General features: G+C 40.6%; 1 protein-coding gene across 1 annotated transcript in view; it reads right to left on the minus strand.

Annotated features, from left to right (window-relative positions):
• Positions 1 to 8,468, minus strand: part of brinp2 (bone morphogenetic protein/retinoic acid inducible neural-specific 2) — a 252,538-nt gene extending 244,070 nt beyond the window's left edge. Inside the window, exon 1 of the mRNA XM_076744806.1 lies at positions 8,238 to 8,468. The gene's annotated coding sequence lies outside the window, so the exon portion shown is untranslated. The remainder of the gene's footprint in view (positions 1 to 8,237) is intronic.
• Positions 8,469 to 17,627: the final 9,159 nt, after the last annotated feature.

The raw sequence follows: 17,627 nt of genomic DNA on the forward strand, positions 1-17,627 counted from the left end.
CAGTTTCATTTCATTTACACTTAAAAACATATTAGTCAGTGTGATGTTTAAAATGCAGGCATCAAAACATGTATGCAGTGGAGCGTTGAGGAAAATATCTTGTTTTTCTTGTCTAATTTCTGAGCTGTTTGCATTTGTCAATTTTGCATTTCTGCCTTTTGTTAATCTTCTCTAGTCTGCTCAGCGATGAATTTGTTCATTTAAATCCACTTTGGAGCCAAATTTGATTTGACTGTGTGTGTAACACTGTCTTCCACTGCATCCTCCTCACTCGCTCCCCCCCCCCCACACACACACACTAAACTCTGGCTGCTTCAATGTCACGGCAGCAAGGCAAAGACAATTAAGGTGTATAAATATGTAAATATGGTCACGGCAGCTCAGCGGGAGGAACAGCGTAATGACATTTTCTGCCCTCGTTTGGCTAATCCCCAAGACACCTCCAAATTAGAAACCTTAATGACAACCAATAACGCACAGATGGTCAAACTCTGGGGGCACACCGGCCCTTCTGATGCTGCCCAGGCTCCTTGCGGCATTGCTCTTCATGCCAATGATACACACATACACACAGGCGAAGGGACACACAGATAAACACATGCAAAGCAGCAAGCCAGCACTGGCATGCAGAGAAGCAGGGACACAAGCATGCATGATGCAGAACACACACAGTCCATACACACACACACGCACATCACCTAGCCAGATGCCACCCGTGCCCACGGGGGTGATCATGGTCGTAACTAGAAGGTCAGGTCTTGGCAGGCTGTTTAAGGCCAGGCGCAGCGCTGCTTCAGTGTGTTTTTCCTGCACGTGTGTGTGTGTGTGTGTAGAGGTTATTGTTTGGTGTCTCAGGTAATATGTCCAGCGAGGCTTTGTGGCAGATGTCGACCATCCGTCTTGCAAAGCTGACATATAGAAACACTCCCTGCGGTCAGCTCTCAGGAGAATGAGAGGGAGAGTGAATGCAAGGAAAGAGTGTTTGTGCGGAGTTTATGTGTGTGTGAAGCACAGCGAGGGAGAGCAAGAGTACAGACAGAGAGCGAGATGTTTTGGCCGCTTTCCTACAGTAATTAGTTCAACCTAGCTATTTGTTCTTCCTACCTCTATTAGATGGGAAAATGTTTCTTCAGGGAGTAAACGAGCTTTCACAGAGGGCAAAGCAGTGCAAGGGAAGTCGAGAGATTTGTGAGAGTTGCCAGACTCAGTCAAAGAATTCTGCATAATCTTCATGACTTACTAAGAGTTGCTGTCCAGTGTGCTCCTCGCTGCAAAATTAACCGGTTAGTTACGGGTTAATGGCTGTCGGCCTTTCGAAAGCAAAATTAACCTTAACTGACGTCCCTATTTAAAAGCTACAATGTTTTATCTAAACAAAATAGGTTTCTGTTAAACCTGACACTTGAATAATGGATGGATAAAGATAAGGGAAGTAACAACCTCTACATTTCGAGAAACTCTTTTCACTTGAGTCAGTACGGTCCCCCTCATACTCTGGATACAGCTGCACCACTTTGCGGTTGTGCCATAGCTTGACTGGAAGACGCACATTCGATTTATCACCCAGCCCTAACTGGAGGTCAGCAAAAAACTTTGTTGTTGTTGCTTTAAGTTGTTCTTACACTGAAGAAATGTGTGTTTATCTGGAAACAGTGTGTGTTTTGGACAAGCTTACACAGTGGTGTGGTGCAGGGTATACGCGGGTACACGCAGTACACCTACTTGGTTTTCAGTCACATTATTCAGTAATGTGCTGCAAACACATTGATTTGCTCGTCCTTCGTTGATTGGTTTGATTGGTCGTGAGGAGGTTAGGTTGGTTAAGGTTAGGGTAGGAATATTGGGGTAAGTCAATCAGAGGGTCATGCTTATGCCATCTTAAGAAAAGAAATCACTGGCCGCCTACCTTCCCTGTTGGTTTACATAATAGCACAACAAAATTTGGCCTTTGGAATATTTAATCAATGAAATTAAAAGGAAAGATGAAGTAACATACTCAGAATCACAAACAACCACAAGATGCTGCATCTGTGGTGTTAGGGTTAGAGGCATAAATAGTATATCCACCACACTGCTGAGCTTACTTGTCCCAGCCTTATAGTTACAGAGTACTTATAGTCACTCTCTACAATACGAACAGAAAGAAATCAGTTTCAGCACTAGATGAAATAATGTTAATCTGGTGCATGTAAGAGCCAAACCCTGACCCCTGAGCACAATCATAATCTTGAGAATGAGGTTTGTCAAGAGGCTAATTACAATCACATCTCTCGAGCAATCACCATCAAACATACAGGAGGCAGAGTCTCCAGGTGCCTCATTTCCTGTCCTCCTGCTTCATTTTGCGTTTTCAGGTTGCGGCACGAAAAAAGACTTTGTGCTTTACAGGAGCTCGAGTGCATCTAGCGGCATGTTTTCCAGTTGTTGGAGACTGCAGGAGAGGGAGATGCTGTCTGTGCCTCAGGTACTCAGTTACCCATCTACCCTCCCCCACACACAAACCCCTCATACACCCCAGTGATATAACATTATTCAGGGCGAAGACGCCTCATTATACATGTGTCGATAAATTATTAATGGCCTTAACAAATTATCCATCACCAGTATTTGTTTAAAAATGTATCGACCACCTTGCTCACACTATGATTTGGATCATTTCTGCTCATTAGGCTGCCTGAGCAACAAAGCACAAGGTGTTATTCCAATAAGAAGTGATTCCTTGCAAAGATGTACTTGCTGATGGATGAACGATGAGGCATAAGCTGCACCCACTGAACTGTGCGCTCTAGATATCTGGAGAGTATACAGCACACATTTAATTGGCCTGTCAGATCAAAGTTTTATAACAAATGCTATTTACAAGAGAGCAGGATTATAAACTGTATATTTGCACAACAGTCAGTATTAGGGTTGAAAATCAAATTAGCACTGTATGGAGAGCATGCTGTGTCCAACAAGCACTCTGTGTTTTCATTTATCCTGATGAAAGTATTTCTCTTTAAATATCTAAATCCCCTTTAATAAGTGGAACAGTGGGAGTCATGGAATTAGAAACAAAAAATAAATAAATAAATAAGCTGGAAGCAATGTTGGAGTTACAGTCACAGAGGCGAGTAATTCATGAAAAGGCAGCCAAAGGCAATAAACGTATATCCATAGGAGACAGCCGCATGAGGAAACATCCATCAGTCAATGTTCTTTACTTGTACATCCATTTTTGTCATTAACTGTCTTTGTAACTGATGTTTTGAAAAGTGCCGTATAAATAAAGTTTCCTTACTTGGTTCATGATTTGAAGCATGATTATAGCTTCAGTCTTCAATGGGCACGATTTACAGTGCAGAGGATTTCTATCTCCATTTCCATCTAAACTGTTATTAACTCAAACAGGGATCTAAAAGAAGAAATAAATGTGTTTTTTGTAAGTGCTATGTAGAGTTGGTACAGTTTAGTGTTACCACAGCAACAAATAACAGCAGAGACATGAGAATAAATATGATTCAAATAAAAAAAAAAGCATGCAAAATGTCAAACAAGCTGTCTAAAGAGAACCATTATGTCGATCCAAACCGAAGAGAAAACACAGCTGAAGACAATGAAGGATCCCAAATATCAAACAGCAAAACATCTTTCTTCCTTTAATAATATAATAATTATATAATTGAAGCATATTCTCGAGTCGGGAAACATTGTGTTGATTTGATTCACACGACAGCGCTCCAGTTAGACGATGCCTCTTCTGATTTTTTTTTTTCCACCTTATTTTGCTCCCTGTTAAGGTGCTGAAAGGCTAAGCAAAACAGCCAAAATGTCTCGCTCCCTAACCCCTTCCTCTAGTTCCTCCTGAGGAATCCCAGTGCGTTCCCATAATCCCTCCGCTGTGTTCCGGGCTTGATCCAGGGTCTTTAAAGCCAAGAGGAGAAGCAGATCCAGGTCCTAGTTCACGCTATAAGCAGCCCCGTTCACATCGTCCACATTTTCACCTTGTCATTTGACATGGTGTTACTATTAAAATATAGGTGCTTTAAGTAAAAGCACGTTCAGAAGTGATGATATTTCATATCTCTATAGGTCCTGCAAAAAAATTCCACAAGGTTGTCCAACATTTCCTGATCATATTTAATTGCCTCACTGGTACCAGAAACAGCACACCCCACACACCCACCGACGCAGCCCATGGCATTTATTGACTGCAGTGCTGTTTTCTGTCTGATCTTCCCATAATGGTGAGCTTAGTCAGCCCTCATCATATAGAGGTGGAATATATATGTTTGGGTAAGAGTTTCACCTTCATGCTGGGCTCCCTCTTCGCACCGCAAACCAGCATTTAAAACAGCAACATTTCACTGAGCCACAGTCCAAAATGGAGCAAGCTTTTGTAGCTTATTAGCTGCGTTGCACCATCAGCTTTTATTTGACCTCCTCTGTCAGAGTATAAATGGCTCTATAAAAGAGGCCTGGCTGGCAGACAGTTATGAGCCGGAGTTGATGGTACACATCTTTTGAATACACTGGGTGAACTTATTGTTCTTCTCGCTAATGAGCTCCCTAACTGACAGTTAGCGAGCTCGCAAGCTCACACAGATTTTTTTCTTCCCCTCTTCAATTACTCTTTATTGAATTAAAATGATGTACAACCCTGACAACAAAATGCTAGAGGGAATAAACAGCAATGTACAGAGAGAATAGCGAGAAGCTTGAGGAGCGATAGAGACTTCAGGGTTGTGTACCTGGAGTAAGAAAGCCCTCATATGAAATACCATGGACATTTGGGACAATGCTAATATCTATGATTGACCGCTGTAGATGTTTCAAACAGCGCAGATCACTGGGAGAAAGTTGATAAACTGACTGAAGTAGTGAGAGTTGGTGAGTTTTACATATGTGGATGAAGGTTTTGATCTCTTACAGCAACTGCACCTGTCCACTTATTTTATATGTGCAGTTCTTGAACACCAACATTTAAATGTACTGGTGATTTTGTATGTTTGTATTTTACCTTTTGGGTGTTTTTTGGGAGTGGTTTGCCTTACCACACCTTCACCCCCTTCTTTCATTCCCTTCTTGTGTTTTGTACTTATGTATGTAAAACAAATAATAATAATAAAATAAATAAAAATAGCAACTACTGGTGCAGCAGATGCCGAATTGCCTTAAAATATGGATACTAAACCTCAAAAAGGCACTTATTCAGAAAGACCAATGAAAGAGTTACAGAGGCTTGTGGAACAGAGGCTAGCCAGAAACTGACGTCATGATTTTGGCTCTCCATTGTGACTGACTGCTAGCATGCTGGCTAGCATTGCAGCTATGAGCTCACCAGCTACTAGTTTACCAACTAGCCCTGTGAGTAGTTGCCATCGCCAAACTGGAAGAAACACACAGTTGAAATTTGCTGTGCCACTTCCTAATGCACCTGGTCCTTAGTCCTGATTTCTAAAGCCTCCCTGTAAGAGGGAGAAAAATCAAAGTCACTGTTATAGCCTTATCTGAGAGTCACGAATAAGTTTTAATGTTCTCTGACAAGCAGAGGACATAAAACGTCCGGATGATCTCATCCTCTGACAGCAAACTGGTCTGTCACTATTTGACATGTCACAAAGATCAGCTGCTTTCAAGTCATATCTTGACTTTGCATGAAATGCTCAACCTATTCCCTCGATGTCGTCCTAAACTACACTTCAAATCAGTCAGTGTCAGAAATTTACATTTTATCAATAGCTCCCTGCACACATTGTTCCCCATGAGGGTGTTGGGGAAGGTGTCTTTTGTCCCCTCTGGTTTGAGTGTGTATTTGGATGCAGAATACATTTGGATACAATGAAGTATTGCTGCTATTCATTTATATGTGACCACCAAATAACACTCTAAGTGGGTATTTCATGTCTGTGCAAACAAACCTGGGTGAGATTTTAGAATGCTATTAAAAAATAGAATAGCCTCTGCCCACTGCTCGTGTCTTCATCAAAGCTGGTTCCGCTGAGCTGAACACCAGCTTCGAAGCTGGGAGCATCACTGCTGCTGCCCCCAACATGGATGAATAAGTTAGGATGACGGGAATTCCCTAAAGGTGAACCATGTTGTTTGACAAAGGAGCCAAAGGTCCAGTTTATACGAGAGGGAACCTGAACACCAGACAACATATTCACAGACCCTGGCAGGTGTCTTGAATGGTATGTGGCCTTGTTGTCCTTCAGATTGCTTCTCCAGTTCTGGATCCTGGAGCAGAGGTAGGTCTTTGTTCCCTGCTGCATTGTGAAGCCTCAGACAACACAAGAGCCTCCTCTCTCCTTTCAGTATCCACCATGTTTTTCCATTTTGGTCTTGAGCTCGTGTCATCTTCATTAATCTTTTGAACAGCTTTGTTTGCCATGCTCGGGGCATTTCTCTCAGTTTTGTCTCCTTAATGAAAAAATCGTTGCACGTAAGACATCCTCCTTTCAAGTGTAGAATTAAGCTTTTTCCAAGTGACCTTTTCTTGTCTCCGCCAGATGTTTTCTGCAAAGAGCAAATGACATTTTCTGGTGCTGAATCTCCAGTGGATACATTTTTCTTGTTCTTTTGTGGTGTAAGTCAGCTTATTATCGGTCATATTGAACCATGGTACAGACACCATTGGGCTGACATCTGGTAGCCGTGGTGATAGTTGCTGGCCTTGTATACAAAATGAACATTCCTTTTTCAGGTGAAGGTTTAGCACAAGTGGCAGACAGGGTTAGCGCGCTGCATTAAAATTAAAAAATCCCATTGAACAAACTGCCAAAATGTTATAAAATCCTGAATCATTTATTGATATGCAACAAAAAATCTCCAAAAGGGGTAAAATGAATTACTAAAACTAGCATCAAAATCATGCTGCTGTTAAACACTCTCTGACCTTAAAAGTACTTTAAACAAAGACCATATATAAGGAATAAAACTTCAAAAATCCAGGATAAATTGTGAAATTGTCTTGAAATTCAGCTCAGGGTAGTTAGTGAAACTCGTCAGTTAATAAGACGAAGTTAATGAGAATTTTGCACAAAGCTCAGATCCAACTGGATTTTAACTCAAAATTAAAGATTTTTCGGCTATCTTGGAGATACCCTTAATGGTGTCACAGTGCCTTCCAGTCTCTTTCTGCTGCCTTTTCTACTCATCTGTTCACCTGTGCTGTCAGTACTTTTCCACTCTCACTCCCCCTGCCAGCCATGCCCACCTGCCCACTCACCTGAGATTCATTCCCAATCAGTCCAGTAGAATATAAGCTGCTCTCCCCCAGCATTCATATTGAGTCTGATCTCTCGTTACCGTACCTGCCTGTCGATGACTTGGCCTGATCTTCTGATTTTCTCTGCTTTCAGTATCTGACTCAATGATTTGTCCTGCACTTCCTGAATCTCTGCCTGTCAGTGACTGTTGAATGTTTGCTTCACCACACATTTCAAGAAACTCTCAATAGTTCAGAATGGGACATTGATCTTGCCGCGCCTTGTACTTTGAGAGACAATAGCTCCAAATGGGACATTGTTCAGTACTACTGCTTATCCGTCTGGTCACTTCTGACATCAAAGTCAATAAAAGTGACTTCCATGTTCTGGTGGTACTGAGGTCGAGTCCTACACCAACCCGTTACAGCCATGTGTATTTTTAGACCATTTTATATCTCTGAAGTGTGAAATTCCTTGCAAATTTCTTTTTATATCTAACAGTGTTGGACAGTTGCTTAGTGTTTTGGGGTAATTGGCAGAGGACACTTAAGAGATAACAGGACACTGGTAGAGAAGGGGAATGACAATATAGTACAATAAAGGGTAAACTGGAGATGTTGCTATTGCTGTACATGGAATGTGCCTTAACCACTGGGCCACAAGGATGCCCCAATATGACAATTCACATGAAACGAATATGTGACAAAGGATGTCATTTGTCACTGGATTTGCCTGCACATACATATAACAATACAATACTTCACAATGATTTCATCATACTACCAATAGAGCTGCATGACAGAAAAGCACAATTTCAGCTAATAAAGTTACTGTTCCAACAGCCTGCCCACGGGTATTATTGTTCTTCCCCTCCATACACACAAATGCTACACTCACATTTAAACTCATGCACTGTTAGAAAGCTAAGATCCTTGTGAATCGATTGATGCAAACCACTACAAGATACAATCACAACAGGAGGCAAAATAAACACCAGCAGCAGACAAACAACCATTTTCAAATTGATGCAACGTTTAGGCAACTCACCAACTCTGTCTCTCAGTGATCCACAGATTGATAACACTTGCACAAAAAAGGTGTGGGAACATCGACAAAGGTCCAGATGATGATATGTGTGTGAAAATATTTAGTCCAAAACATGATGATCATCCACAGAAAGATGTTCTCTCCTTTCAAATTAACAGACAATGTGCTTGTCTTCAATTTTAACCACAGCAACCTTTGGGCATGTATACAGACGGGTGCCATCTTGGTTCTAGTCACTCTGTGGAGTCTCAGGTTTTAACACCTCCCTTGACCAATCACAATCCAACAGAAGTCAGGAACAGTCTGAGTTGAACAGAAGGGCCTCCTTCTCTTCTTCCATGTGAAGATCAGGCCAATCACAACTGGTTTTGTAGGTGACTGGCACTTTGAATAACCAGTGAATTTCTGAACAGGCTGACATGCCACTTCAGTGGATTATTGTCTCCTGATAGGGATATTACACAGTTTGAAGTAAAAAATACAGCAAATGGTCTCAAAAAACAGATATATAGCCAAAATATTGTTAGAGATACCTTGAATATGATTATAGATGGCCAAAATGAAGATTTCATTAATAGAAGAATATATATTTACGTAGATACATATAATGAATTGCCTAGATACACCATTACATAAAACATGAAAATATTCTGTTTCTGTGGTATTATTACCATTTTTTATTGAACTTAGACTAAGGTAAGGATCGATCTGCAAGCATCTTTTTGCAGAAAAAAAAGTTTAATAATAATCAAACTGAAAAAAAAAACAAAAAACTTCTACTTCAGTGAATTCAAACTTCCATTACTCAGTACCAGGAGCACTTACAATGATTTTGACTGCTGGAGATAAAAGTTTAGTGAGTTACTTTTCATAAGAGACCACAATCATGCATGTACTCTAAGAAGGGCTTTCATTTAACTTTGGGTGTGCTTTGGATAGTTGTTTTTGGCTTGTTTCTACTGGACTGGTATGAGTTAAAGCAGAGAGTCTTGTTCAGGGTAATTTACTCCATCTGGCCATCATATACTGCTACTTACTGCAATGTCATTCACTTTATTGTGCACTGACAATAGTTAAAAGTTAAATCTGATCTGAAGCCTCCACCCATTATCTATTGCTTATATAGTAAGCAAACACCTGAGTTGAAACAAGTAATTTCAATATTTGTCTTTAATACATGTGATAGAGCCACGGTGCATCATAGTGTGCATCATACTTTCCACCAATTTACCAAACATTTGAAAAAGATCCAGCTCTGGCTGATAATTGGATTGAATAACTCATGTTGAAAATCAAGACCAGTTACCTTTAAAGCAAGTTTAGTAATCTGATGCCAATGGGGCATGACTGGAGTTTCCATCCTCAATAAGAAACAGTAAGATTTAATCATTAACATGCTGAAATCATGAATTGTCCTTTTTTGCAATGCACATGCAACCACTGATACAGTAAAAGTGAGCTGTCAGTTTACTATGATCACTTTGCTTAGTTCTATAACACAGAAGTCCATTCTGAACATGGTTAGCCAGAAAATATACTTGTGACAGATAAAGTTTCTCCTGCCACGTACGAGTGGTTCACATGTAAAGTTCATTTTCTTGCTGTTATAAAGGGGGACTCAGGACGGAAGAAGCTTCACGATAACAATGTAACAGGTACAACAACAGCATGAGCACTTCAAGTGTTTGATGGTGAAGAAAAGCTCTCCAAATATTTCCCTCGCCAGGGGGTTACACAGTTTCTCTTTCTTATGCTAATTTATCGAGTCGACCAGTCCCCAGTTACCATGGAAATTACTCACTCTGCAGGCATTGTTTGGTTGGAGAAGTTGAGATAGCAGTGATCAGCTGACACTACAGATGATATATCACACTCTGTGTGAGCGAAAAATGATGAAATGTGTTGAACCCACAGCACAGCAATTGGTAAACCACACACTGGAAGTATGTTAATAATCAACATCTGCTGCACCTCAAAAAACATAAGGCACTGAGTGAATGTTGTCTAAGATGCACATAATGTCTGCCTCTCCTTGTTAGGACAGTCGATCAGAGACCGCCTTCCTGTTTAGCACATCCAGGCCTGTGTCTCGCGTAAAACCCGCCCCACTTATTCAGTGCTTTTACAAAACTGCAGAGCGCAGCAGTAACTTCCTCATCTACAGTGTCACATTCAAACCTAATTTTGAAAGATCTGCTGACTTAAGCTCTGCTTTACTGTCAAGGAAAAAGGAAAAAAGCTGGCAGTTTTATTTTGGTGATATTCTCTTCACGCACAGCATTTATTTTCTGACTATTTTCTGACTACTTTAGTCATTTGCTTTATGAATATATCTCCTTTTTCTGAATAGCCTACAACTATCAGTGGTTCTTAGCCTTTTCCTTCAGGGACCCCTCTTCTCTCACTGAGTAAAATGTGACACATTATAGATATTTCACATTTTATTCATTATAATAACAGTACAAAACAACGGATGAATAGTACAATTATCCCGAGCAGTTAGCAAAATCAGTGCAAGAAGTTTGGATTTGGATGAATTTAGTGCAGATTTCCTGTGAATATTGCATCAGAGATGAGCTTTCCTGATATCTTTAGGAACTTTTTATACAGTTTTCTGTCTGTATCTTGTGGGGTTTTTATTTTTACATTTCTCTCAATCATACATTCTTAAAAGGCTTCTTTTTTTTTGACAGATTTTGTGTTTTCTTCTCCCTGATGCTTTTCTAATGCAGCATGAGGCTGTTTAGTAGAGAGTGAAGGCTGTGTGAATATACCTTGTGTTCAGATGTTTACTGTGCTGTTAACCCGTGACTTCTTTTCAAATTTCATATGTTCATAATAATCTAAACTTTAAAAATAACAATTATATTAATATTCTGGAAGAAATAAATGAAAAGCTTATATATGTATAAGTTCTCTTACAGTGCTTAAAAGCCTTTCAAGCCCCTGTGAAGCTTTGGTGGTTGGGGCTTGGGAACTTATGAACAAGAGAATAGGTAACTCTGCATTTAACTAAAAGGAAAGAAGATAAGGGAAATAGCCTGATCTATTTTTACATGTGTACCAAGGAGCAATGCTGTAGGGCGATGACCATGGCCATATCTAAACTGCACAAAAGTGGCATCCAAAATGCCTAATTTACACCTGGCGTGCTTCCAGAGCCGTTTTCAGGCATAGGCAAGCTAGTCAGTGGCCTGGGGCGGCACCAGCTGGAGAGGCACCACAGAGGATGAAGAAATCCTTAGTAATTAATTTCAGACGAACAATCTGCTTTTAAAAGTATGCTGCACTCATATCTAATGTACCCTTACTTTGTTTAAAAAAAAAAACTCCATTACTCACACTAAACGACAGATAATGAGAGAGGACCAGACATAACCGTAGAAGAAGGACACTCAGCTGGGGACTGACGCTCGCTGTGATGTCATTATCCCACTGGCTGCGCCTCTCTATGCTCTGTTTAAACACTGAGCCAACAGCATTGTGAGCGACTGACCCACTGAGCCAGAAAACATAGAAAAACAGTTGTCAGTTGAAAACCAAAGAATTTTGTGTATGTTGAGGTCTTGTCTCGCCTTTTGTCTCTCACATTCACACTGATGTCCTCTCTTAATATATTTCAGAAAGCACTACAGGAACTGAGCATGTTATGTTATAATGCACATCTATGCAGCTGTAAACATATCACGGATTTTGTTGTTTCACTAATTTTGATGCAGACCTAAGTATATATGATGCAAAAACTTGCATTAAAATGAATATTTGCTTATGAAACATGGTCAACACGGCCATGAGTACAAGTCTTACACTGATAATATCTGCAGCTCAGTGCATAAATGGCATTTTAATATGAAGGCATCAAAGACACTCCTGCACAGAGGGTCAGTTACCTGAGTAATGTGAGAAAAGCACAGGGACATTAATAACCATGTTCTATATTCTATATCATATCGTGAACATGATTGAAACCAGGTCCTTTCAAGTTTCCTGCACTAGTCCCATGTGACTGCCCAGAAATGGCATTTTAATTATATTACCAATGCCAATGCTCAGTGTCAATGCGTGTACAGATACTGTAGATAGTAAGAATTGTAAAAACAATAGCTTCAGACATTAAAAAACACACTGAGGATCAGCTGCTATTCATACAATAAGATGCAAAAATAGCAACAGAGAGGAAACATTTGTTATCTTGCTTAAAACAATAAATTCCACAACAGCATTTAAAGTTGACATCGGAGGTTGTTCTAAGGGTTTGTCCTTCTCATGATGAACTGTTTCAGAACTGTTATTCACGTACCCATGCGTGATTATCCATTTAACTTTGTGGCACAATCTCGATGCAGTTTCCTGAAAATGGAAGTATTGAAAATGGCAATATCATCCGGATGAGATGAAACAAATTCAACAACAGTGCTTGACAGTAAACCATGTTTTTTTTTCCTCCCATTCAGAAGACTGAAGAAGATTAATCTTAGTGACAGTAGAACAACTGACCATTTGTAACAGCCAACATCTCTGATAATAATCCCTGGCATGTGGTCCGCTGCCTGTACCATTTAGTGTTTTTATGCTAAAGAAAGCTTTGAGACAGCTTCTGATTACGGTGCACCCAAAAGCACAGATGATTGCAGAGGATTACTGAGAAATTGGAATATGCTTGGAGAAAACTGCTGCATATTGTTTTAAATCCATATGTAAGCTGCAGATTTCGTGTTTCGTGATTAAAAAAAAACAGCCGTGTTTTGTTTTACTATTATTATTATTATATTTTGCAGATTTACATATTATGTGCATCATGATAAATGTGCCTGGACAGCCACAATGCAGTGGAAGGAACCTATTGATTTCATCCAATCACTGCATCCACTGCCCTCTGAGCTCACAACACAAAAACATCAGTATACATTTGCATGCACAAAATGATGTAACCAACAATTTCGAGCTCCAGCGATGGGTGAGAAGGCTCTGCATAATCTGGCTCGGTTTGCCTAAAGTGGCACGTTTATATCATGTGCTGAGCGTTTGAAGAGGCTGCAACTGGAACTGCTGCTGGATGATTTGAACCAGTTGCTGGAGCTGCAGCATGATGACAAAGACCTTTTCTAGGCTGTAATCAACTTTGCAACCCACGCAGAGGCTGAGGGGCGAGCGAGCTGAAAAGATGAATCTGTTTGCTCCTGATCACAGAACAAGCCATACAGCGGGCCAAAGTATTGCCAGTGTGGCAAGAGGAAGAGTCTCAAGATTAAACAATGAGATCTTTCTCTTGATCAGGCCCTCGGCCTGCCCTCCCCGCCATCCCTGCACCTGCTAGTCACAGCGCCTGATGTATGCTCTCTTCTTCCTCTCTCTTTCTGTCTCTCAACTTTCACTGACTGTCTTTCTTCTACTCCCCTCCTCTCCCTCCACCCTTTTTCACTGCTTTTGATTATCGGCAGCGACCCAGAACTCATGCAAGCGAATCTATCGGAATTTCATCTCTGCCTCGCTTGCAATCACTTGCACATATGCACACTGTCTCACACCGTCTTCAGACTTACATTCATTCTCTGGTTTCTCTGCACAGACACACACACACACACATTCACACAAACCTATTTTGTCATTCTGTCTTCAAGTCTTCCCCTCTCCCCTTTAATCATAAACACAAGAAGTCTGCATAATCCACACTAGACTCAAGCCGCTCATTCATTTTCTGTGTTTATCACTGTATAATACATGGAGGAGACACTTCTCCAATTCCACAGCAGAGCTGACGTTACAATCGTTCTCACTGAATTAAGGAAGTTTCAGGTGCATTGTTAAATGTGGTCTCAAAACTAAATGAGTGCTAAATACCTGTAAATTAATCTGAGAGAAAGAGCATGATATTCTGGCGATCCCGAAAAAGGCAAATTCTCTGCAGTTCGCATTCTAACAGAGATCAGAGGGTCCTGTGAGGTACAGGACAGTGCAGGTAGAGAGTCAGGGACACCGCAGAGGAGTGGAGGCTTAGCGACACCGGGGCTTTACCCTGAGCCCTGAGGCTGAAGGACAATGTGTCCAAAAGCAAAGCCATCTTACTGCTTGGTACAGAAATATAAATTACGCATACTTAAGGCTGGCATCTCTCTGCAGATTTCTGAATGTCAACAAATACCATGGAAAGACCAAAACCAACAGCACGTTACTCCCTCTCTAAATGCCTTCTGACTGTCCGCCACATTTGTTACACTCAGTCACAAGTCCATCTGTTCCTACTGAGGACAGCAAAAACTAGAGTGTGACCAGGATGATTCACCCTTCCTGATGAGAAACAACCCTATTACCAGACAAGAAGGTTGATGCGTGACAATTCTACAAAGCCCTGAATTGCATTTGGTGACTTTTAACATTCAACAGAAAGGTCTTTCAAAATGATCTCCTCCTACAATATCTGTGCAGATGGTAATTGTAGGTCTGGGACATGATATGAGACATGATGGTTTGTGGTGTTAGGCCAGTCTTAATCATTCTTAATTCTACTCTGCAAGTGCAAAAAAAATAAAGACTAACTTGTTTTTAACCTAAAATGTTTGTCACCTCTTGGCTAACTTGGAGCTTGAAGTTTTTTGTATTGTTAAAGTCTTCACTGGATTTTCACTGTAAAATGTCTTGTAAATTCTTGCTGAAGATGAACATTTTCTGCTGGATTGTTAGATGTAGTTGCTGGGTCAGCCATGTTTAGTCTTCAGACCTCTTGCTGCTGTTTGCAGGTGTTCGTTCTCCCTTACTTTTTTCCACCCCATCCCACTTCCTGGCTCCCTACTGCATTCCACACCCAGTACAAGACTCTGGTGCAGGTCAGTGAGGGGTAATTACTCCTTCCTTCCCTCCAAGCCACGATCAATGCCTACACTCTGGCGTGGTCATTGCACTCCTCTGCCTTTGAACAATGGCAGACCCTGGACCCTGTGATCAACCCAGCTCATCTCGGTCAAGGCTCTCGGAGGAATGAACTCCTCACTTAAGTCAGGACAGCAGAGTCACTGTAATCTTCTGTTGAAGGCTGATAATCACACTGCGCTTCCAACTCACGACACTGTACTACACTTCAGTTCTTGATGACTTCTGTCTCCTCTGTTGAATGCACTTGTGAGTTTCCAAATGAGTTTGATGTAATCCAAAGACTTCAATACATAAAACAGATTACAGATGTCATTTATTAAAACAGGTGGGCACAATGCTGTAGAGCGATTGTTCCTCAAACAGGTGTCAGTAGTGTGTTTGCCAGGGACTATTTTCATTTGCACATGAATATACATTTGAGTATTTACAGTGACTTATTAATGTGGGATTTAATCATAAACAACAGTGTGTGTGCAACGATGAAACTTACTGGCATGCTTTTAATAGTTTTTGGGCAACAACGGAGCTCTGTGGCACAGAGGAAGAAGATATATCTGGCTTTGGATTAAGAGGCCAGGATACATGATGTGTTAGTGTTAGTTTCTTCATGGGACCTCAAGAAAAATAGAATAGAGGAGCTTTATCCTCAACTCTACAGAGAGATAACATTCATCTGATGATAATTTAAAAGTCTCCATGGAGTCTTACTGCAATGTACCAGAAAAGTTTCACAGTTCTTCTGGACTGTCCAACAGCTGAAGAAGACTGAGATTTAAAAAAAAAAGAAAAAAAAAGGCCAAAAACATGCAGTGGCAAAAACTTTCTAGCAGCACTTGATCTTATTTGAATATTGATGAATTTTCCTTCACCAGTGTCTTGAGGAACCACCAGTCCACCATCAATAATGAATGTGTGATAGTCTGAGCCCTGTTTATTCCACTTATTCTGTTCAATCACTTAACTTTTGGAGATTTCACTGCAGGGGTCCGAAGCCAATCCACTTCCCTGTTCTTTTTTTAGCTTTGATTTCAAGTCTCCCTATTTTGGACTTTAAAACAGTTTCTGATGAGTACAGAAAGAGAGAGAAATGGCAGTCAATGGGAGACCTCAGAGCTGCTTAAATATTAAATGGAGGGACAGTGGTGACACAGAAAACACAATCTTCTTTTCTTATGGCTTTGCATCCAAATCCAAACGGCAATTGTCTGGTCAACAAAACAGCCAAGGGATTTAGAGTCTGAAAGCCCTCTGCAAATTTTAGGCTCCGTACAATTTCACTGGATTTCTGCTCCGTATTTATTGTCCATTTTCTTCTTGTAGATTTCCTGTTATGGTAAAAATGTGCTGTAAAAAATGTCAAGTCAACATAGAGGTACAGTTGTTTTAGCTAACTGGAAAGTACAGTATCACTCAGGTTCTTAATGCTGCACTGATCCATGTTTTGATGTTAACAATTGATCAAATGACTGGGAAAGATGCCACTCATAGTAGCAAACCCAAAGAAAATTATTCAGATTCATTGCCATGTCTGCAAATGACTGGAGACCATTTCCCCATTGGTGACAACACATGGGTGAAATGGGTGCATGAAGCAAAACCCCAAGGTCATGATTATCATTTCAAAGTTGAAATCTGACAAGAATGGTTGATCAGAACAGGGAAGTTTCCATCTTTCCACACATGACATCACATGAAATTGCTGACGGGCATTTAAATGCTCATACATATCGGAGCATGAGTCATGACAGGGACATGACAAACCACTAGGCTGGGCGGTAAACAATGTTACAAAGCTCAAGTTTATATTCAGCAACATCTGTATGTGACTTAGCTTACCGTAGTCGTTATTAACACCAAAATGCATGGTCTACTTGTAGATCTGTAGCTTCACGAGTGGAACAAATGGAGAGACAGTAATGCATCCTGGGTTCGTCATCCACTCTGGCACTGTTCAGTAGAGTTTAGAACAATGTGGCTTATGTTTATGCTCTGTCACTGCTCATTTACATCATTTATGTCCGAAGCATCGCATCAACACAGCCAGGCCTGCCGTGTCTTGCTCACATTACTCTGTTGGATCAGCTGCAAGAACTGTTATTACATTCTACACAGTCTTCTGTCCTGGAGCATGGCCAAATATGTCTCTCAGCTCAAAATCTTTTAACAAAACTTACTGAGTGTAAACTATAAAATGTGATATTCAGTATTTGTTGTTTTCGCTCTACTGACATACATTTTATTTGGAGTCTTTGCCAAAGTGGGAATAAAATTATGTTTCAGGAACAGGAAGACAAGCTCCATGTGCTTAGGAAAGTCAGAAAAGTTAGAAGAAACTGAACAGACTTTAACCACATTTAAAACTAAAAGTAATTCAAAACGTATTAAATATCTGCAGAAAGTACAACTAAAATAGTTGCCCTCACTTTTTTTAGTCTTCAGCATGTCCTTTACTGCTTTTAAAGGCCTTGCCCACTCATGGTAAACCCACACAGGTGATTTTATTATGTTGCCTGATTGGAC

This window comes from Chaetodon auriga, chromosome 12, assembly GCF_051107435.1.
Source record: "Chaetodon auriga isolate fChaAug3 chromosome 12, fChaAug3.hap1, whole genome shotgun sequence".
NCBI classification, from domain to species: Eukaryota; Metazoa; Chordata; class Actinopteri; order Chaetodontiformes; family Chaetodontidae; genus Chaetodon; species Chaetodon auriga.